This window comes from Pinus tabuliformis, chromosome 1_2 (assembly GCF_031772625.1).
Source record: "Pinus tabuliformis cultivar Carrire ecotype Pingquan chromosome 1_2, CPIR1, whole genome shotgun sequence".
NCBI classification, from domain to species: domain Eukaryota; kingdom Viridiplantae; phylum Streptophyta; class Pinopsida; order Pinales; family Pinaceae; genus Pinus; species Pinus tabuliformis.
The window spans coordinates 1180479484-1180503272 of record NC_142298.1 but is presented as its reverse complement, the minus strand read 5'-3'; the positions used below and the strand labels follow the sequence as shown (position 1 = coordinate 1180503272).

General features: G+C 36.3%; 1 protein-coding gene across 1 annotated transcript in view; it reads left to right on the top strand.

Moving 5' to 3' along the window:
- The window catches only part of LOC149210433 (uncharacterized), a 104176-nt gene that overhangs the window by 38098 nt on the left and 42289 nt on the right, over positions 1 to 23789 (top strand). The gene's annotated exons all lie outside the window — the stretch shown is intronic.

The following is a 23789-nucleotide window of genomic DNA, read 5'->3' as shown; positions in this document are numbered from 1 at the left end:
CAGCTTAGCCCCGCAGTTGAATGTGACGTAAGAATTTGAAAATGAGATCGACGGCCAAGATTTAGTACGGGGCTTCAACCATGATCAAGACATCCATACACTCCTATTCCCCGTAGTTTATCCTTTCGCCATTAATATCCGTCGGTCTAAACGATCCGACGACTCCCTCTGCACTTGTTCACTGAAGATGGAATTCATATTTCCACCCATTAACTCTGTCATACTCTATTCACATTCATACAACAGTTAACTTGTTAACATTGGATCGCCATCGATCCTTACAGTGATTGATGGTCGATCAATGAACCAATAACACAGGAATTAACTCAATAACACATAAACACACAGACATACGAATTCCACATAACACACAATCTATATTATACACAATATAATTCCATTCTAAGGCATTTCAGCCTTAGTCACAAATTCTCCTCTTGACTACATTGAATCCACACTCTGTTTACAAAAATGTTTCCTGCCCCTCTATCACTCTCTGTTTTTCTGTCACACAACATAGACTCTTTATAGAGAAAATTACAAAGTCGTGGATCATCTTAGATCCATGATTTCCTCTCAAAAATTGCCTAAATTTCTCAACACACATACATGGAAAATAATTACAATAAATTAAGTCTTCTCGAGACTCATCAATTCCTTCAAATTATCTTATTTTTAACAGAAATTGCTCCGGTTTACATGATTATCCACGTCTTCCCCTTCATAGCTGTTAAACACACATGGACAGCAAAAGAGTGTGAAAGATAAATCAGTGAGTGCATATTTTTATTAACATCAGATATACATTTATAGTACAATGTGTGACTCTTGGGATTCAGATCCCAAGGTCTCTTGGACTGCTTTGTCCATTCGAATTCCACACTAACCCTTTAGGATTAGGTGTCCAACATTCCCCCTTTTAATTCGAAGGGTTATGTATGAGTCCAAGAAAAGAGCTGTAATACAAAATGTGAAAAAATGCATGGCAGCACTAGGCTGAATGTGCTCTATGAAATGTTGGTATAAAAAGGGCGGTGGTTTAAGGATGACCACCAACACTGAAACGCTTAGTGCAGTTCCCGGAACTCTTCCAAAACTGGCAAGAAACTGAAGTTTTCTGCTAGAGGAAGTGATCCTATTGTTTTAAAGAGGGAAACCTTCTACCATAAAAGGGAGGTCTCACCTCGTATAAAAGGTAAAACTTCAACCTGAAAAGGGAAGTCTCAACCTGTGATGGTTTAAGGATAACCAACAACTCTGGAATGCTTAATGCATTTCCTGGAACTCTTCCAACACTGGCAAGAAGCTGGAGTCTTCTGCTAGAGGAAGTGTTCTCAATCTGTGTTCACGGGCATCTTTGTCTCTGGCTACAACTATGAAACTGGTGTGGAAGGTTGTGGCTCAGGCTCGCTTGATGTGACTTTGAAGCTTGTAGATGACCATCATTTCCCCCCCTGTCAGATACAAGGTGAGAAGATGGAGAAAACTCAACTGCAAGACTGTTCAATACTCTGGAACAAGTTCTGATATGTGTTTGGAATATCTTCTTGGCTGTTGATGCCCATTGCCAAGAAGCGATCCATCCAAGATGAATCTTTGTTCTTGCAGGACGTTTGTTTCTGAAGCATCTGTGTGAAGAATGACTGGTTTTATGACAGTGCTTACATGGTCGAAGATCAAAACAGTGATCTTTCAAATGGCCAACTCGATCACAGTGTTGGCATTTCATGATCTGTTGTTGTTGTTGTTGTGGAAGAGGGGCAGAGTCTGGAACAGTTGAAGCTGAACTGTCATAAGGAGCAGGTGAACTGTCATTAATGAATCCAGCACTCTGAAACTGAATGGGCTTGGCATAGTCTGGAATATGAAAGGACAAGTCCTTGTCATATCCAAGACCGGTTCTGTGCTTGTTGTGGACAAGCTGTTCCCAAGGTCTGATGATGGGCTTGGGAAGTGCAGACTGAGTTTCTGCATCTGCATGTACAACTGCTGCTTTATCTGAATGAACTGTAACATTATTGACTTGCTGTTTATGGGAGTCTGCTTCATTTTTCTGAACAGAAACAGGTTCAGAATGATGACTCCACTGGTGTAATTCTTCCTGCTGTAGCTTTGTTTCAAGCTGCAAAAACTCAATATCTTCTTGTACATTATGCAAACAGGTTCTAATGTCAACAAGAGAAGCTTTGCTTATTCTTACTGTACCATGATCAGAGGAATGTATCAGAGTTTTTAAGAACTCCAATATTTCACCAATTTGAGTCATTTCTTGATATCTTTACTAAACAAAAAAAATATATCTTGATGCAAAAGTTCAGCAAATCTCTCTCAGAAAATTAGCCCAAGCAGAACAAAAGCTTCTTCCTTCCCTTCAAATTTACAAAATCAATAGGTTTTCTCTGTCAACAACAAAACTCTTCGCATGGCAGCCAAAGTTTAACCTAGACCACTCTACCGAACAATACACGAATGGGTCACTAGAGATAAAGATAAGATCGCGCAGCAATGAGTGGAGTGAAGATAGAGATGGATCTGAAAAGAAAATAATACAACAACAGGATTGAAGTTTTAAAAGTGTGGGCATTCATTCACTCAAACTGTTCTGAATCTCTATCTCAATTCGTTCACCATGCTTTTTGTATCAAACATTTCATTTTATGTTGTGCCAAACAACATGAATGAGCTTACTGCACATATCAATTGCCTTCTTAAAAGAATCCCAAACTCATCCCACACATTCAATGCCAATAGCAATGCAGAGAAACGCATTAAAAGATTGTGTAACAGAATACAAAGGGAAATGTAAAATTGTCCGGCCGTATGCCTGCACAATGCATTCGGCAATAGAGTCTGCAGAGTTTTCAGATCAATTCCCGCAGAGACCAACTCTGTGAAGTAACACGATGTTGCTTCTTCTCTTAGACAATATGAAAACATGAGAGCGGCGAAGGAAGCACATCGTTATATGTTGAGAGATGGATTTGGTCTATTAAAACAAGAGGTGAACCAACGAGCTATTCTACACGAATGCAATTCGTATACTTCTCTGTTGCAGGCATGCAAAAACATAAGAGCATTGAATGAAGTCCATGCTCACATGCTCAGACATGGATTCAGCCAGAATATTAATCTTGAAACCAAGCTTGTAAGTAGGTATGCCATTTGCAGCAGTATAAAGAACTCACGCCTATTGTTTGATAAAATGCATAAACCAGATTTGTTCTTATGGAATGTGATGACCAAGAATATATTACAGCCTGCACCAAATGAAGAGAAGCATGCCCTTCTCCTCTGACGGGAGGCATTGTCAAAACTCCAAACGATTGATAAGATACTTCTTAGGGGCGGTGAGCTTCAGAGTTCAACCCTCTCTTTAACTGTACAGATGCAGATCGAAATCAAACCCCTAAAGGAACAAGCTATGCACTTGCAAGTGCCAATACAGGCAATCGTTCCGCTGTGAACAGCTGTTCGGAAATTTCAACCTTCTCCCGAGAATTTGACTCCTCTGCACCCAGACCTTTTGCTTGTATGTTTGCTGGCTAAATTCTATAAAGCTGCATTAAGCATTTTTCTCACACATCTTCAGGGATTACTTAAGCAAAACGAGGAAGCTCTACGAGAGCAAGGCTCTAGACTGTCGTCCTTGTTGACTCAATTGGACCCTGCCAAGCACTCTCTTGGTTATCTATACGTCTTGGAAGCCTATTCATCTAGTTCAATTCCAAGAGAGCAGGGTGAGGGATTCATGCTGATACACAATCGATACACAAGCATGCGCTTCAATAGAATCTCATCGAAAATGCAGCGATACCACAGTTCAAAGAAAACGTAGCGTAACCACAGTTCTTACAAAAACGCAGTCGATACCATTAAAAAACGCAGTCTTCAGTCTTCAATACCCAAAAAACGCAGTCACCATTACAATAAAATGCTATAGGGGCAATTCGGCATTTCTGTTTCTGTCTCTATTTCACAGAGGTGCGCAAAAAGGAAAGGGAAATACATTATAGGATATGCAGCAGTCGCTGATATGATTTGGGAAAATTTCTAACAGATTTCTGACCAAGGTATCTTTGGATTATTGTACGCCAGAGCAGGTAGGATTCACTAAAGCACTAGAGAAGGATAAACCATGACAAGACCTGAGCTAAAACTGCAGACAATGGCTGATGTGTTCAAGCAGGCACTGATATCTTTTAGGGCAAATATACGAGTTCTTCTTGTTATAGCAGCATTATCCTCGATGTATAATAATGCAATTGAGAGCTCTATAGGTTTAGTTGGTTTACCTTTCAATGTATCACATGGAAACTTTTCACTCGACTTCGATCACCGTGGTAAACAAAATCACAGCCCTTTAGAAAGCGTTTCTGGTATATCTCAACGACAGAGACGTTTTGTAGATGGGAATGGCAATACGCATACTGAGTTTCAACGCATTGATAATTCAAACATTCATGCGCAGAGAGGGACAGAAACGCACAGCAATTACTTATGATCTGAGGGCGCAGTCTCCAGAGGCGCTCAGAACAGAGGGCGCAGTCGTGACAGAGGCGTTATAAGGCAGGGCTTGAAAGGAATATGGCAGAGGGCCAGGACTGCTCACGACAGAGGAATGGCAACACTGAAACAGGTGGCTCACAATGGAGCAGGGCAGGAGAGAACCTGGCTCTGATACCATGTTAAGCACACATGGACAGCAAAAGAGTGTGAAAGATAAATCAGTGAGTGCATATTTTTATTAACATCAGATATACATTTATAGTACAATGTGTGACTCTTGGGATTCAGATCCCAAGGTCTCTTGGACTGCTTTGTCCATTCGAATTCCACACTAACCCTTTAGGATTAGGTGTCCAACAATAGCTTTGACTTTGACTTTTGATTAAGGGTGCTCGGATGCTCTTCCATCAGACTCTCGAGGCACAAAAGTTTATGACCTCTTGGTCATATGCTTCTCCCTAATCCCATAACAATTCTACCCACTTCCTCATTGGAACTGCCTTCTTGATCTTTCTGCGAGTTGCAACCGAACCTCTGCAGTAACAGTCTTCTCTGCTACATGATACCTCGCCAAGCTTCTCTCCTCGAGCTTAGTCTTTCGGCATCTCTCTGGTTCTCTCTTCTGTGGAACCATATGAGCATTTCATGCTCTAGGTTGCTGCAAGTTTTCTCACCTTCTGCTGCTGCTATCGACAGTACCAAGATCATAAACTCTCCAGTCTTCAACATAACTATACCTCCTCCTTTTGCACGCAAAATCTTCTTTTTCGCAGGAAACCTTTCCCTGCTCTGATACCACTTTGATGCAGGAAAAACCGCCTAAAGGAAATTTCCCTGATTTTCATAATAACCTTACGTGACCCTGTGGGTTATGGCCCACCTATACAAATTGGAAGAGTTTACGTTGGTGGGTTTTAAACAAAAACCCAACCAATCACCAAACAACGGAATACAATGAACCCCACCAACGAACACCGGTCCCACCTGAATGCACAAGACCAGACCTCAAATAGATTTAAACCCACATCCATAAACTTCTCAATTCCACCTTTCCCACAAATCTTATCGAATAAATTCTTCACTGTTGATCTTCTACCCAATCCGACAGTTGGTGGTTCACTCGATCAATGAAACTAATCGCTAATCCTCCACTGTTTGACCAAGGCACGCTTGATCCAACAATCAGCAATGATATCGCACGGACCCCTTGCACGACGTTTAACCGCCCTTACGGAGCCGATAAGGATTATAAATCCTTAATCTATAAATGTTCAAGTTCATTTTGAGATTAATGTCTGATCACTTTATGACCCGATATCCGTTGGATATACGAGTTCATAAAATCTATGGCCTGTGGGTCTTCAACTAACACATGGATTACCAAACAGTTTAGCCCAGCAGTTGACTGTGACGTAAGCGTTTGAAAATGAGATCGATGGCCAGGATTTAGTACAGGGCTTCAACCACGATCAAGACATTTGTACAATCTTATTTCCTGTTGTTTATCCCTCCGCCATTTTTCTTCCTTTATTAATATCCGTCGGTCTAAACGATCCGACTGCTCCCTCTGCGCTTGTTCACTGAAGATGGAATTCGCATTTCCACCCATGAACTCTGCCATACTCTATTCACATTCATATAACAATTAACTTGTTAACATTGGATCGCCATTAATCTTTACAGTGATCGATGGTCGATAAATGAATCAATAACATGGGAATTAACTCAATAACACATAAACACACAGACATACGAATTCCACATAGCAGACAATTTATATTATACACAATATAATTCCAGTCGAAGGCATTTCAGCCTTAGTAACAAATTCTCCTCTCGATTACATTGAATCAACAATCTGTTTACACAAATGTTTCCTGCCCCTCTGTCACTCTCTATTTTTTTGTCACACAACATAAACTCTTTATAGAGAAAATTACAAAGTTGTGGATCATCTCAGATCTACGATTTCCCCTCACAGATCGCCTAAATTTCTCAACACACATACATGGCAGATAATTACATTAAATTAAGTCTTCCCGAGACTTATCAATTCCTTCAAATTAACTCGTTTTTAATAGAAAATTGCTCCCGGTTTACATGATTGTCCACGTTTGCCCCTCCATAACTTTGACTTTGACTTTTGATTAAGGGTGGTCGGATGCTCCTGCATCAGAGGGTAAGGATGAGTACCTTGAGGGATAACAATTTTTATTTAATCATAATTAAATATTAATTAATTAATTAATCTAGGTGGAAAATGTATTAATAATTTAAATTAATTAATTAATTATTAAAATCAATTTTATTTATTATATAAAAATTATATATAATTGTGGAGAGCACTCTACAACCTAGCATGGGGTGGATGTTTTAGTGTCCATAAAAACTTAATAATTTTAATTAATAAATATATACAATTTCAATAATTACCAAACAAATAAACAAAACAATTTTTTTTTTTTTATTAATAAATTTACAAACCATCTTTTTTTGAAAAAATTCATAATATACATACCACACTAATCTATTTTTAACTATTCTTATTTTAGAACATATAAAAACTTAATAATTTTAATTAATAAATATATAAAATTTCAATAATTACCAAAGAAACAAAACAAAAAACTTTTTTACTAAGTCATATATATATATATTGAATACTATGCACATCACATTAATTTTTTTATAAAATAATGTATTATGAGAATTTTAATATAAGTAAAAATAGGAATACTTTTATTAATAACTATGTGAAATTTGTATAAATATAAATAATATTATTCCTGGATGGGAGTGACCTTGGAGATAAATGGTGGGATTAGGGAATGAGCCCACGACCTTGCCACGGAAAGCACAATAAATGTCAGAGGTGTTGTGGCCATACACACATGCGACTAATTTTTAAGCTTGGAGTTATGGCATATGATGCTTTATGGATTTTGAGTATCCAGTTGCAACACTGAGAGAGGGGGTTGGGGAAGCTAGGCCCCTTGCTACAGGAGGCATGGTCAGAGGAAGGGTGGAGTAGAGTGCATCCTGTTAACATCTTGATGCTATCAATTCTAGGAATCTATGGTTTGTTTTATGAAGTCAATTCCAAAGGAAATGCCACCACCTTGGCTTTGTTCGTCGTCTGTTTTATTGATTTCTTTGAGTTGGAAGAAAAGAGTTATGGTCACCTAAAGGAAACTGGGAGAGAAGGGTACATTATAAAAGTGAGCCACAACTTCTCGGGTGAACTTCGAGCTTTCGACACTCTAGATTCATTTGCAACACTCCAACCTCTAAGTTTGAGTCCCTCTCGACCTACTGGTCCTGGGTAGCTCCTTACTCCATTTGAATCTCTATCAAATTTTATATTAGCTTACTATTCGGCCTTTGGTGTTGGTTTTGGGGAGGTCTTGTTCAATTTTGGGTCTTATACTGTATTTTCAGTTTCTTGAATGGTCAATTGTTTCTTCATTGTGGAGAGTCTCTTGGGTTGATAACCTTTGATTGCTCCATCTAGTGTCTTCTTTATATTTTTGGGTCAATCCACTTGGCCCTGTACTTACCGTTAGTTCATCTGATTTCTTTACCCCCTGTTCTCTCGCTAGCTCAGGCTTTTTGTGGTTTAATTAGTCTCAACTTTCTAACACAAGTATTCTTTGCATGGAGCACAAAACAAGGTTGATGGATGTCGAGATCCGAGCTTAGTTTATGCAACAAAACTCTTCGACACAATGAATGCAATCAACAACAAAATTTTTGATATTGTATCACCAAAAATAAAATGAGATATATATTAGTCACAAGGACCACAAAAGGAAAGGAAAGTAGTAAGTTATGAAGGCCATATCAAAATAAAGAGGGAAAATACATAATTTGAAGGTTGTCATTAAAAAAAGACCAATACTAACTTCAGTCACTGCGATACTGTAACCACTAGTCAAGACAATTAGGTACTATCTTATACACAAATCTCATTAGAAACATATATAATTCCTTACAACCTAAGATCTTACACGGCTATAATCTCATGATTTAAGCCACATTTTTATCCTCACTTGCCTAGAAAATTCACGGTCTAGACTCTACACCAACAACTAATCCCATGCTTAGAATCAAGAAAAAAAACCATTCCACATGGGTTTGCAAGACCACCCAACAAGCAACCTGACTTTAGTTTCCAGTGATCTTTGTTTGCATAGCTATGAGTTACGACTTGTTGAGTTTCAAGCCTATGACTTGACTTAATGTCGACTAGGGCGAGAAGCCTTCGTTCCATGGGTTGCGAACTCCTTAAAAACACACTAAAAAATAAATAAAATTAAAAATTAAAAAAACAAATTCATTTACCAAAAAATACATTTAAAAAAAAATTAAATTTAAAATTAAGAAAAAAATGAAGTCACCTGGGCGGGAAGGTCGATACTCGAAAATCAACCTCCCCACCCAGGTGGTTGTGTGGCCTGGCCTTGAAGCGGGCAGGGAGGTTGATTCCCAGAATCGGCCTCCCTCTCAAGAGGTTGAGGGGCCTGGCCCCTGGGCGGGCAGGGCGCTGCCTCCTGGGCATGGACACTGATTCTCGGAATCGGCGTCCCCGCCCAGGTGGCCATGGGGCCTAGCCTCTGGGGGGAGTTGCGCTCAATTCCCTACCTGCCTAGGGTCCAGGCCTTGCGGCCACCTCGATGGGGAGGACGATTCTGGAAATCGACCTCCCCTCCTAGTTGGTTGCTGGCCTAATTCATTTTTTATTTTTTTTATTTTTTTATTTTTTTTTAAATTTATCTGAATTCAGACTTCTGTGATCCATAATGAATTAAGAAAAGTCTTACGGAACCAACAAGTGTAGTTTTATTTTTTTTTTTGAACTATTTTAATCTGTGTTTTTTAATAGTTAATTTAAATTTTAATTATTTCGCCCAAGGGTTAGGCCACGTGGCCACTGGGAGGGGAGATCGATTCCGAAAATTGGCCTCCCCGCCTAGGTCTCTGCGGGTTGGGCCTAATTCATTTATTTATTTATTTTAAATTTTAAATTTTGATTTTATTTTTTATTTTTTATTTTTTAAATTTAAATTTTTTGAAATTTTAATTTTTTGGAATTTAATTTAAAAAAAAATAATTATTTTTTAATTATTTAAATTGGTTTTTTTAATCTATTTATTTATTTATTTGTAATTTAAATTTTAATTATTTTTAAATTTTTATTTTAACTGTTGTTGTTGTTATTATTATTATTAAATTTTAATTATTTCACCCAGGGGCTAGGCCCTAATTCATTTTTCTTTTTCTTTTTGTTGTTAAATTCAGGTTTCTGTGATCCATAATGCATTAAGAAAAGTATTTATCACATAAGAGAAATTTTTAGCCGACGTGTTTCGAACCAACAACTGTAGATTTAATTTTTAATTTTTAAAATTATTTTAGTTTGTTTTCTTTTAATATCTAATTTAAATTTTAATTATTTTGACCAGGGGCTAGGCCCCGTGGCAACTTCTGCGGGGAGGCCCTAGTTCATTTATTTATTTACACTTAATTCATTAGAAAAATTAAAGTGTAAAAAAAAGGGTTGATGCCGCATCAACACTTTTCAAAATCAAGATGAAAATCACTAATACTTGAAAAAAAAAATCATACTTGATACATAAAAAAATTTAAAGTGTAAAAAATAAGTCCTAAAAAAAATGTGTTGATGGTGCATTAACACTTTTCAAAATTAGCATGAAAATCCTAATATTTAAAAAAAATGTTCAAACTTGATACATAAGAAAATTTAAAGTGCCAAAAATATGCTCCAAAAAAAAGGTGTATTTTCAATCACAACTTTTCAAATCAGGTGATTTTTTGTTACCCCGATTTTTTTTTTTTTTGAATTATTTAATTTGTTTTTTTAATATCTAATTTAATTTTTAAGTATTTTGCCCAGGGCAATGCCCCGCGACAACCTGGGCGAGGAGGCCCTAATTCATTTATTTATTTACACTTAATACATTAGAAAATTTATAGTGTAAAAAAAAAGGGTTGATTCTGCATCAACACTTTTGAAAATGAAGATGAAAATCACTAATATTTAAAAAAAAATCATACTTGATGCATAAAAAAATTTGAAATGTAAAAAATAAGCCCTAAAAAAATGTGTTGATGCTGCATTAACACTTTTCAAAATTAGCGTGAATATCACTAACATCTAAAAAAAATTGTTCATACTTCTACATAAGAAAATTTAAAGTGCCAAAAATATGATCCAAAAAGATGGTGTATTCTGAATCACCACTTTTCCAATCGGTTGATTTTTTGCTACCTCGAAAAAATAGGTACTAGGCAATTTTCCCGTTTGATTGGTAACTATGTTGTAGGGTTCTTGTAACCCTGACTCAGTACCATAGAAATCAATAGAGGTTGTTTAGTGGAATTATTGTTCCATTATATTCATCAAAAGATAAAGTCATTCGAGAAATAATTGTTAAAAAGACAACAGTACAAGGAAGCGAGTTACAAAGGTGTTCTGGCGTGTTTGTGGTAGAGAAATACACACGAAAAAACCAAGTGACAAAATTTGTTGATTGGAGTAATGTGGCATTGCTTTTAGTGATCGGTCCGACGAGTTGATTTTTTTTTTTTTTAATGGTTATGGTAACCTACTAGACTTTCACAAACACCCAACAAAATAGTACTTAATTGTGTGTTTATGTTGTGGTGTTGTATTAAAAGTGATATAACATATTTATGAAGATAATCGTGAACATTGTGCTAACCATTATGTGAAGGGTTTGTAATGTTCACACTGATCAAGGTGCTAGGCATGGCAAGGTATTGTTAAGTAAATCTCATGTATACGTGGAGAGATTTGTGTGTTTGACATTCACAACCAATTTTTGGTTTGGAATAACTCCATTATGACGATTTTTTTTTTTGAGTTATCTGTTATGATTTCATTTGGTGGAGTTCTTGAAGGCACAAAATTTTTTTCAAGCTGATTATGATATGATTGTAAAAATTAAAATTGTGTGGGATATCAAAAACAAGAATGAATGTTTGAAAACGAACCAAACCAGTATGCCCCATGAGAAGATTAAAAGCGATGGAATAATAAATATTATTCATACAAATGCTTGGAATTATTTTGGAACAAACCCAATCAATCGACTCTTGAGCTAGTTTGCCTTCTCTTCCCTTCCCTGACAATTGAAACACCGACCACACTGATGATTTTGTAGGTTTTAACCCCGTACATAAATTACCTGCATACGAATTCTAAAACACGGAAAATAAACAATGCGAGAGCATAACACATAAAACGCATATACATAGAGATTTTCCCATGGATCCCAAAACCGGGACTACCAACTTGATTTTTCATTATGTTCTTTTCAATGTTACAATACGTATTTATATATGCCGAAGCATCCAATACCTTGGATCGAAAACCATCGCGTTCAAAACCATGTGCGAAAAATCATGCAAAAAACCATAAGTACGTCTACCCAACCTAATATAGGGTCCAAAAACAAAATTTTCTGGGGCACTGCCCCAGACCGCATAGAGTGGGGTTACCTGCACTCCTCAAACCCCTTGTGACACCCCCCCGCTACGGAATCGACGGAACGAAGGGGGGGCTCTGCCCCCCTTCTAACCCCCCGGTTAACTACGTGGGCTAGCCATAGAAAGAATATACTACAACCCAAAATTCTCCCACTTGTTGTTTTCTTTCCACAGGGGGGCCTCAAGAGAGCTTAGTCATTTATCCAGCCCTGCAATGCCCATTGTTTCTCTACACCAAGAGAACTTCTCAGAGCTCACAGATTTTGTCAATGCATCTACATTATTCTTTGAAGTTTGCACCTTTACCATCGACACCTTTTTGTCTTCTATCATGTCCCTCACAAAGTGATACTGAATATCAACGTGCTTTGTCTTTGAATGATATGCAGGGTTCTTTGCCAAGAAAATTGCACTTTCGCTATCACAGTCTATCTTTATAGCTTCCTGTACTAACCCCATACTTGAACACAATATCTACAACCAAACTGCTTCCTTGCTTGCATGAGTGGTTGCCATGTATTCTGCCTCTGTAGTTGATAATTCCACTACATATTGTTTCTTACTCGTCCAACTGACTACACCTCCAAATAGGTTAAACACATACCCACTTGTAGATTTTCTTTGATCCAGATCTCCAGCGCGGTCTGCATCAACAAAGCCACGAATATCTAACACTTTTTCCAATCCTGGTCTTCCTTGGTAGCACAAACCATAATCACTAGTGCCACACAACTCCCTGAAAACCCGCTTCACTGTTGTCTAGTGCTCCTTCCCTGGTTTCAACATAAACCTGCTCAATACTCCCACTGCATGTGCAATGTCTGGTCTAGTATAGACCATCGCATACATTAGGCTACCAACTTCACTTTCATATAGAACACGAGACATGTCCTCATCCTCTTCTTGCGTCTTGGGACACTGTTCAACAGATAACTTTACACCTACATGCCTACAGGAATACGAACCTTCATCGGTTTACTATCTTGCATATTAAACCTCTACAATATTGTCTCGACATACTTCCTCTGGTTTAATCAGAGCTTTCTCTTTGTCCGATCTCTTTTAATTTCCATGCCAAAAATATAGTTTGTAGCACCAAGATCTTTCATATCGAATTTGGAGGACAAATGGGTCTTCAAATCTTGGATAATTTCTTTGTCATTTCCAACCAGCAACATATCGTCGACATACAAGACCAGATAAATAACACAATCACCAATTAAATTAAAATACACACAGTGATGTGCTTTTCTTCTAGTGAAGCCAAGTCTTCGTATAAATGTATCAAATTTCTGATACCACATCCTTGGTGACTGTTTTAACCCATACAGAGACTTCTTTAACTTGCATACCAGTTCTTTCTTACCCTTCACAACAAAACCTTTAGGTTGCTTCATGTAGATCTCCACTTCCAGATCCCCATGAAGAAATGATGTCTTCACATCGATCTGTTCTACTTCAAAATCAAAAGGAGCAACAATAGATAAAAGTAATCTAATAGAAGTTACCTTGGCAATAAGAGAAAAAAAATCACCAAAATCAATTCCCGACACCTGGGAATAACCTTTTGCTACCAACTGAGCTTTTTATTTCTCCACCTTTCCTTCTGCATTTGTCTTCTTCTTGAACACCCATTTGCGTCCAATGGGTTTCCTTCCAGCTGGCAACTCCACCAGATCCCAAGCATCATTTTTGTAAAAAGATGCCATTTCATCAACCATGGCCTCTTTCCATAGTTTTCCATCTTCTGAATCTATTGCTTCCTTCACAGTCCTTCACAGTTATGGGATCATCATCAGTAATAGATAAAGAAAAATTTGAACAGAAAGTAGATGGACTATACCTTTATGGCTGCTTTTTTTATCGAACTAATCTTTTCACACTCGGAGTTTGTGGCTCTTCATCTTCTGATTCCTTCTCTGTTGTAGAGTCTGATTCTTCCTCCTTAAGCTCAAACTCTATCTTCTTGGGTTCCTTTGGTTGGACTTCATGTTTAATAACATCTTTCACCTCTCTGAACACCACATCTCGGTTGTACACAACTTTCATTGTTACTGGGTTCCAAAGCTTATAACCCTTTAAATCATCTTTATACACAATAAAGATGCACTTTTCAGATTTACTATCCAACTTGGTTCTTTTCTCTTTTGGAACATGTACATATGCATCACATCCAAATACCCTTAGATGTGAAAGAGAAGGCTTCTTACCAATCCATACCTCTTATGGAGTCTTATCTTCCAATGATAATGAAGGTGATCTGTTAACCAGGTAACATGCAGTGTTGACCACCTTTGCCCATAATTCTTGTCCTAACCCGACATCACTGAGCATATTTCTTGCCCTTTCCATCAACGTCTTGTTCATTCTTTCTGCAACTCCATTTTGCTGAGGTGTATATGGAGTAGTCTTCTGCCATGCTATACCACACTTCTTACAGAATTCTTCAAATTCCTTGCTACAAAACTCTCCATCGTTATCTATCCTCAGCACCTTTATCTTCTTCTTTGTTTGGTTTTCCACCAGAGCTTTAAATTCTTTAAACCTGTCAAAGACTTCAGATTTCTTCTTAAGTATATCCATGTATTCCTTGAGAAGTCATCTATAAATGATACATAGTATACAGACTTATCGAGTGATGGAACCTTCACAGGTCCAAACACATCACTATGGACAAGCTCTAATATTTGTTCCGCCCTCTTACCACCAGAGGGGAAACTCACCCAATTTTCCTTCCCGTATACACAATTTTCCTTGCTGCAAAACACTCCATCGTTATCTATCCTCAGCACCTTTATCTTCTTTTCTGTTTGGTTTTCCACCAGAGCCTTAAATTCTTTAAACCTGTCAAAGACTTCAGATTTCTTCTTAAGTATATCCATGTATTCCTTGAGAAGTCACCTATAAATAATACATAGTATACAGACTTATCGAGTGATGGAACCTTCACAGGTCCAAACACATCACTATGAACAAGCTCTAATATCTGTTCCGCCCTCTTACCACCAGAGAGGAAACTCACCCAATTCTCTTTCCTGTATACACAATTTTCACAGAAATCAAAATCCAGAGAGTTATTACTCATACCTTCTATTATACCTTTACCATGAAGCATTCGAAGACCTTTCTCTCCAATATGTCCAAGCCTTTGATGCCACGACATGGTCTTCTCTCTAGAGGCCATTAGATTTTCTGCTCCACTTTCAGGAACCACAGAATTGTTGCACCCATAAACAACAATGCTACCTTGTAGCTTGTACATATTTCCAATCCGAACTCCCCACATTAATACTAGTGCTCCCCGAACCATCTTGTAGGTATCTTTCTCAAACACTGTTTTTACACCTGCATCATCCAGCTTGCTTACAGAAATCAGATTTCTAGCTAATGCAGGAATATGCAGAACACCTCGAAGTGTTCTAACCCTTCCACCTTGCAACTTCAACTTTACTTTTCCGCGACCAACGATTCTAGCCTTCCTATTATCGCCCAAGAAGACATCACCACCATCATATTTCTCATACTTGCATAACCACTCTCTATGGGGAGTGAAGTGAAAGGATGCACATGTGTCAATCAACCATGCCTCATGATCTACATGTGTACTTGAAGAAGCCAAATACACATCCCCACCTTCATCTGAGGTGGTTTTTGCCTCTACAGAAGTAGCATCATCAGATCTCTTTACTTTATCAGGAGATTTACATTTACAGTCCCTTTTGTAGTGTCTTTCCTTTCTGCATTTCCAGCACACCACCTTTACAGGTTTTCCTAGAGATTTAGATCTCCCTCTAGATTTATATCTCCCACTCGATGACTTATTTTTGTTTCTGTCCTAGGACCGTCCTCGTACAGACAAAGCATCATCATTCTGGCTCTCCATATTTTATCGTCTCATCTCCTCCATGAGCAAGGATGAGACTATTTCATTAAACTGCAAAGCAGTTACATTGCTACCTATTGCAATAACCAGACCGAATCTGGTAGAGAACACAACAAACTGATGCACTTATCTTCATATGAGATTTTAATATCAATAGACAAAAACTAACTAACCATAATATTAAATGCATTTATATGCTTTGTCACCGAGTCTCCATCTTTCATCCTCAGGTTATACAGTTTTTTCCGCAGGAACAATTTATTTACCAGAGACTTAGATTGGTACAAAGTCCCTAACTTGTCCCACAAAGGTTTCGCCGTAGCTTCCCCTAATACATTCAAAAATACTGAATTTGAGAGACAATCGTATTGTGCAATTTGCCTTTCGATCCAACTTCTTCCATTCTTCATTGGACACTCCCGCTGGTTTAGTACTCGGATCTACCGCGATCCATTGATCTTTATCCACCAACAGATCCTCCATCTTGAGTTTCCACAACTCAAAACTTTGACCATTAAATTTCTCAATCTCTATCTTTTCATTGCTCGCCATCTTCTTTCACCACTAGAATCGATATCGCAGATCTCCCACGGAACATGGTCTACCACACGCCGAGTGAAACCCCTCAGTGACAAAGGCATCCCCTTGAAGCCAAAAACATCTCAATGTAGGTTTTAACCTCGTACAAAAATTACTTGCATACGAATTCTAAAACACAGAAAATAAACAATGCGAGAGCATAACACATAAAACACATATACACAGAGATTTCCCCTGGATCCCAAAACTGGGACTACCAGCTTGATTTTTCATTATGTTCCTTTAAATTTTATAATACATATTTATACATGCTGAAGCATCCAATACCATGGACCATAAACCATCGCATCCAAAACCATGTGCGAAAAATCATGCACAAAACCATAGGTAGGTCCGCCCAACCTAATATAGGGTCCAAAAACAAAATTTCCGGGGCGTTTCCCCAGATCACATAGAGTGGGGTTACTTGCACCCATAAAATCCCCTCTAATCCCCCCCGCTATGCAATTGGCGCAACCAAGGGGGGGCTCCACCCCCCGGTTAACTACGTGGGCTAGTCGTAGAAAGAATATAACACAACCCAACATATTTGAGGTACCATTGCCACTCCTATACTTCATTAAAGTTTTTTCTATTGCTTGTGTAAATCCTAGTGTCATTCCCTTATGTAAGAAATATCATGAACAAATAAATTTTGTTGGCGAAGTCAAGCCAGAATTGAGAGAACGAGAATGTGGTGTCCTCAGCCTAGTGTTATTAATTTCTCCTTCCAAGGTTTTATTGACATTTCACTCTTTTGAATCCCATATGAGAAAATTCTAGCATATAAGATGAGCTCTAGATATGATTTCCCTCGAAGTTGATGTAATAGTGTGATGGTGTGAGAACCTTTTATATCTATCTGTATACTCTAATAGTCTCCATTTTCCAAGAATTAGGGATCACTTCCACTAGCATAAGACTTCACCTTTTAGCCAGATTCGAAATTGTTCTAGGAATTGCATCAAGTGTTCCAGGTTGAGACCATAATGGTCTCCCTTTTTAGAACATTAGGGAGCACTTCCACTAGAAAAAGACTTCAGTTTCTAGCAAGATTTGGAATTGTTCTAGGAACTGCACCAGGTGTTCCATAGTTGGTGGTCAGAGTTAAACCACTGCCGATTGAGACCTCAAATTCTCCCACCTTAAACCATCATTTCCGAGAGCATAATTAGCCAATTGCTGCTATGCATTTTTTGTATTTCATCTCTCTTCCCGGACTCATATATATCCCTTCAGATTAAGGGGGAGAATGGTGGACATGTAATCCGCTAAGGGTTATTGTGTGGAATGTGAAAAGTTGGAAAAGTCCAAGAAACCACTTAGAATATGAAAACCAAGGGTCATAAAACAATGTATTTTATGTAAATCTTTGTAAATAGAAAACATCTTATGATTTAACATATATTGTCTATCATTTGCGAGTGTTTGACAAAAACAATGAGCAATGCATACATAATAGTTTTCACACCTCTCTCATCAAGTGCCCACTACAATGTGCCACCACAAAGTAATTCATTAAATACTAGTGTCTCCATATTTGGTCTTTTTTACTTTTTTTGTTTCCCATTACCAACTATTTTAACAGATGCAGATTGGATCTTCTTTTCAAATTGAATCTTCTTTTTAGATGTTTTTGTTTTTGGTTTTTTAATTCATTTTTAGATTTTTTAAAATTTTAAATTTTTACTATGTAATGTACAAATAAGTGTTCTAAGAATTTTAAGAATATTTATACATTTTAAACAATTAAAATTCACAATTTTTCTTATATATTAAAAATTATCTTTTAAATAACTAAAATTGACCATCTTACTTGAAAATTGTTTTATTAAATTTAAAAAATAAGATTATACCACTCCCCTTTTATCAAGCTTTTTTTCCCTTTTATGTGCTGCTTGTGTGATGTGTAGGGAACATAGTTAATATATATATATATATATATATATATATATATATATATATATATATATATTGATTGAATATTTCTAGCTTATGTTCCATAAACATTGTATATAATTCGAGTTTATGCTTGGTAAGCATTTAGATAATTCTAGTTTATGTTATCTTTCTCTTTCTTCTCTTTGCTTATGAAATATTTAATATGATCATAAAGAATCTCTATGGTGATTTTGTTTGGTCTCCCTTTGCTATATGGATGTTTAGACATATGAGGAGTACTTACAATTTTAACAAGTAGAACTAACAAGATTGTGTGAGAACCTTTTATATCTATATGCATACTCCAATAGTCTCCATTTTCCAAGAATTAGGGAGCACTTCCACTAGCATAAGACTTCACCTTCTAGCCAGATTCGAAATTGTTCTAGGAACTACATAAGTGTTCCAGGTTGAGACCACAATGGTCTCCCTTTTTAGAACATTAGCACTTCCACTAGAAAAAGACTTCAGTTCCTAGCAAGATTTGGAATTGTTCTAGGAACTGCACCAGGTGTTCCATAGTTGGTGGTCAGCTTTAAACTACCATTGATTGAGACCTCAAATTCTCCCACCTTAAACCATCATTTCAAAGAGCACAATTAGCCAATTGTTGCTACGCATTTTTATGCATTTTTTATATTTTATCTCTCTTCTTGGACTCATATATACCCCTTCGGAATAAGGGGGAGAATGCTAGACATGTAATCGGTTAAGGGTTATTGTTTGGAATGTGAAAAGTTGGAAAAGTCCAAAAAAACCACTTAGAATATGAAAACCAAGGGTCATAAGACAATGTATTATTATGTAAATCTTTGAGAATAGAAAGCATCTTATGACTTATCATATATTATCTATCATTTATGAGTGTTTGACAAAAACAATAAACATTGCATGCATAATAATTTTCACACCTCTCTCATCAAGTGCCTACTACAATGTGCCACCACAAAGTACTTCATTAAATACTCGTCTCCATATTTGGTCATTTTTACTTTTTTTTTTTTTTTTTTTCCCATTACCAACTATTTTAACAGACGCAGATTGGATCTTCTTTTTGTGTAATCTAATTTTTAGATGTTTTTGTTTTTTTAAGTTATTTTTAGATTTTTTAATTTTTACAATATAATGTACAAATAAGTGTTTTAAGAATTTTAAGAATATTTATACATTTAAAAATACCTTTTAAAAAATTACAATTTTTTTTTGTATATTAAAAGTTATCTTTTAAATGTCTAAAATTGACCATCTTACTTGAAAATTGTATTATTAAATTAAAAAACAAGATTGAAAGTATATAAGTATATATATATATATATATACTTCTAGCTTAGGTTCTATAATCATTGTATATAATTTGAATTTATTCTTATCGCTATAATCATTGTATATAATTTGAATTTATTCTCGATAAGTATTTAGATAATTTTAGTTTTTGTTATTTTTTTTGTTTTTTGTTTTTCTGATATTTATACAGTTTTTTTTAGGTAATTTTGTTTAGCCTCTCTTTGCTATATAGATGTTTAGAAATATGGATAGTATTTATAATTTAAAGAAAAAAAAAAAAAAAAAAACTTACTCAGGGCATATTTGTAAAAATAAAGTTACCCTAAGCCTGAGGATTAAATTCACCGAAAAGCTACAGAGATATCAAATTCATCCATGTCGCAGAGATGCTTTCAGTGCAAAGTTCAATCTTTACCTAGGACCGCAGAGATTATATTAGAGCCACAGATTATATCACTAAAAACGAGCCACGGAGATAATTAAAATACAGTCGCACAGATGAAATTTCTTTTGATACAGGCTGCAAAGATAATTAGAATACTAGCCGCATATATAAAATTTCTTTTGAATGCGAACCACAGAGATGGAGTTTCTTTTAAAATTTTAGTCAACATAATCTAGGTCAACGTTCGAACAACGAAAACAATCGAAACAGAGTAGTATACTTGGCCAAAAGCCAAGTATTCACAACCTTATTTGGACAAGGGTACGTATTGTCTCCAAATTCAATATGATTCCTTCCGCCCAGTAAAATCATCATGGCATGGCATTGTCTATGGAGGTGGTAAATTTTCTTGAAGGGTAAAACCGTTAAAAAATTGTTGGAATTTGTTTTTTTTTTGGTTTTTGTTAAATTTATTAGAATACAGTGTTTAAATTTTGTTTTTAATTTTGTTTTTAGTGGTGGAAATAGATTTAATACCATCAAAAATTTTAGGGTATCTAAAATATTGAAACTTTACAGCTGTAATCTGGATTTCCCAAAATTTCTGTAGGATTTTATCAAAATTTTGCCATAATTTCCATTATTTTCTGGGCAAATTTGAAACCTCCTTAAACATGTTACTATTTTAAAAATTGATCTGAACTTAAATAAGCTATATCAGCACACAAAGACAATATACTTAAAATTTAATAAAAACATATATTTTTTAATATGAAATGGTAAAGATGGAGATTAATTACGATAATATAATGCTATCTCTAACCTATATGTACTCATTTTTAAAAATCTATCTCTAACATATATGTACTCATTTTTAAAAATTTAGCCTATATCACTGCACAAACACAATGGACTTAAAATCCAACGAGTTCTACATGGTAGCGAGTCCCTACTGCTTTATTTAAATAATGCTAACACGGAAATAAAAAATATCGTTATTGTTAACAACGTGGAAGTAGAAAGTGGAAGAAAAATGTTCTTTGAACATACTTAATCCATTTATAGGTTTTGTTTCGGACTTGGGACTCGAACAACTAGTAACCACATACCTTGCATTGTAGCGAGATTGAGGTCCGGATACTTGAATTGTAAGTGGGCATTGTAGCGAGATGGAGGACATTTCAATCGTAAGTGGGTTTGAGTTTAGAGTTGTGAAGAAATTCAATTAGGTATAAGATTAAAATTGGAGGGATATTAATTTTAATGTAGTAGCTAGTCTTCGCTGCTTAGTTTAAATATGGCTAAATTAAAGTAAAATCACTGAATTTAAGTTAGCTCTAAATTGAGTGAAATTTCAACCTTTTTAAAAATTAAGTAAAATTACTGAATTCAATTTAGTGTTAAATTGAGTGAAAGTTCAACCCTTTTAAAAACTACCAGATAAGTGTTTTAGTTGGTCAAGTTTTTTCAAGATACACATGATGATGTAGTCACATATTAGGTTTTTCTATATTAATAGAAGATATAACAATAATATTTGATACTACAAATTCATTTTTATTTAAAAATAAATGAATAATTGAATAAATATTCAAATAAATGTTTTAACATATGATTAAATTCAAGTTAATTCTTGTTACTGATGACTATGTTCTATATTAATAGAGGATATAACAATAACAGTTGATACTATAAATTTATTTTTATTTAAACATAATTGAATAATTGAATAAATATTCAAATAAATGATTCAACATATGATTAAATTCAAGCTAATTCTTGTTAATGATAACTATGTTAAACATAATAGCTATTCACTTCTTAATAGGTTTTGCAAACATTTACAACCATGTTGAAAATTATTATAAAATACTTTGGTTTTTTAAAGATATTAAATTCATATTTCATATTAAGAAGGGGATTGAATAGGAACGTATTTAAACATTTAGTGCTCAATGCAAGTCACTATTGGCAGCAATGTTGGCATTGATGTCAACAATCAGTGAACCTGTGTTAACATTGGTGTAATAGTTGTGGATGTGTGTGCACAAGGTTTGATTTACGTGTTTCAATGCTAAAGGTGATTGGTAGAATGTCTGAAGGTGGTTTGAACTAGTGGTTGCAGATTTGGGCATATGACTTTTGATTTTTCCCCAAGTTTATGTATGGACACAGATTGAAAAGGAGCAATTGGTGTTTTCATTGTTGAAAACTCAAATCGCCAATGTAAAACCCATGGACATGTCTTGTAAGATGCAAAAAGAAATCTACAAGCTTTCCCAATGAAGTTTCCCGTGGTTTTGGAGTCATGTTGATTTGTTCTTAGTGTTATTGCGTTGGTATGCTCATGGTGTTTAATTAGTTTTTATTTGGTCTGCAAAACATCATGAACCATTTGATTTGGTCACCAAGGAAATGGAAAATGATTAAGAAGGTTGATTTAATGAATGGGGCAATAAGTTTAAATTGTCTTGGCTGTGGATCTAATTTTGTTGCTCATAGTGCATATTAGAGCCTAAAGTGTAACCCTCTGCATTGATGCAGTTAGAGTTGATGTATACTTCGTTGTATGTTAATGTGCGACAACCTTGGAATAGAGAAAATCAAGCTAATAGTTCTAAGTTTGGAAGCTGAGCAATTGGCAAGTCAATAATGAAGACACCTATAACAGAGTGTGATTGTATGTATGTGTAAACTTGAAGATTTTTAACAATTTTGCAAGTGAAAATTATATGTGTTTTGGGTAGAGGATCAATTTACTAAACACATAAAAGATGATTTTTATCTCAGTTTTGTAGAAAATAAAGAATACATTAGTACCATAACAACATACACAAGACAACAAATGATGAAGGAGTTCACCCCTCTTGGGCTACATCTCTTGGTCCAGCTTCCAATGTTGGGCCTCTTTCATTATGCTCAAAAATATGTGTTTACATCAAGTTACAATGCTTAAAATGCTAAAACAATGTCTCCAATGGCTCCATAACAGTAAAAAACCTCTATTTTGGTTCTTTCTACACCTCATTTGGCCAAAACCTAAGAAAGTTATGCTTGTTTCCTCTTTTCTCCAATTTTCTGACTAGTGATCCTACAATTCGCCCCAAACCTGGCTTGAGCACCCCAAATGTGGAAACAACGTGAAAACTTGGCCTACATTCCCGCTCTGTGGGCAAAATTATAGGATGGATAACTCTTCCATTAAGCCCCCAATTCCGAAAAATTAGGCCACATGGGGGCCACGTGCCCAGGGGTCGGGGCTAACTGCTCGCCCCCACCGGTTGGGCTCCCAACCACTTGACATGCAGTCATGTCGCGCTCCATAAAACCCGAGGCTTAATGCTTAAATTCTGTGTTGAGGACTATGCTCTCCATTTGTTGGCAATGAGGTCACGTGGTGGCCATATGGCCAGGCGCTGGCCCCTGCTGCAAGTTCCTAGCCGCTAGCTCCTCCTGCTCTTTCGTCGGTGGTCGTATAAACTTGCATATGGCCGAGGGCTGGCCCTCTTTTCATTTGTCGATGATTTTCAGCCATGGGTCCAACACATTGTATGGAGGGCGGTGACCATGGGGCTGGGGCTAAGCCCTAGCCCATGGTCCCGCTGCTTGGTTCTCTTGGCATGGTGACCAAGGCTGGGGCTTAGCCCCAACCCTACCCCCAAACATGCCAACGGTTAAAGT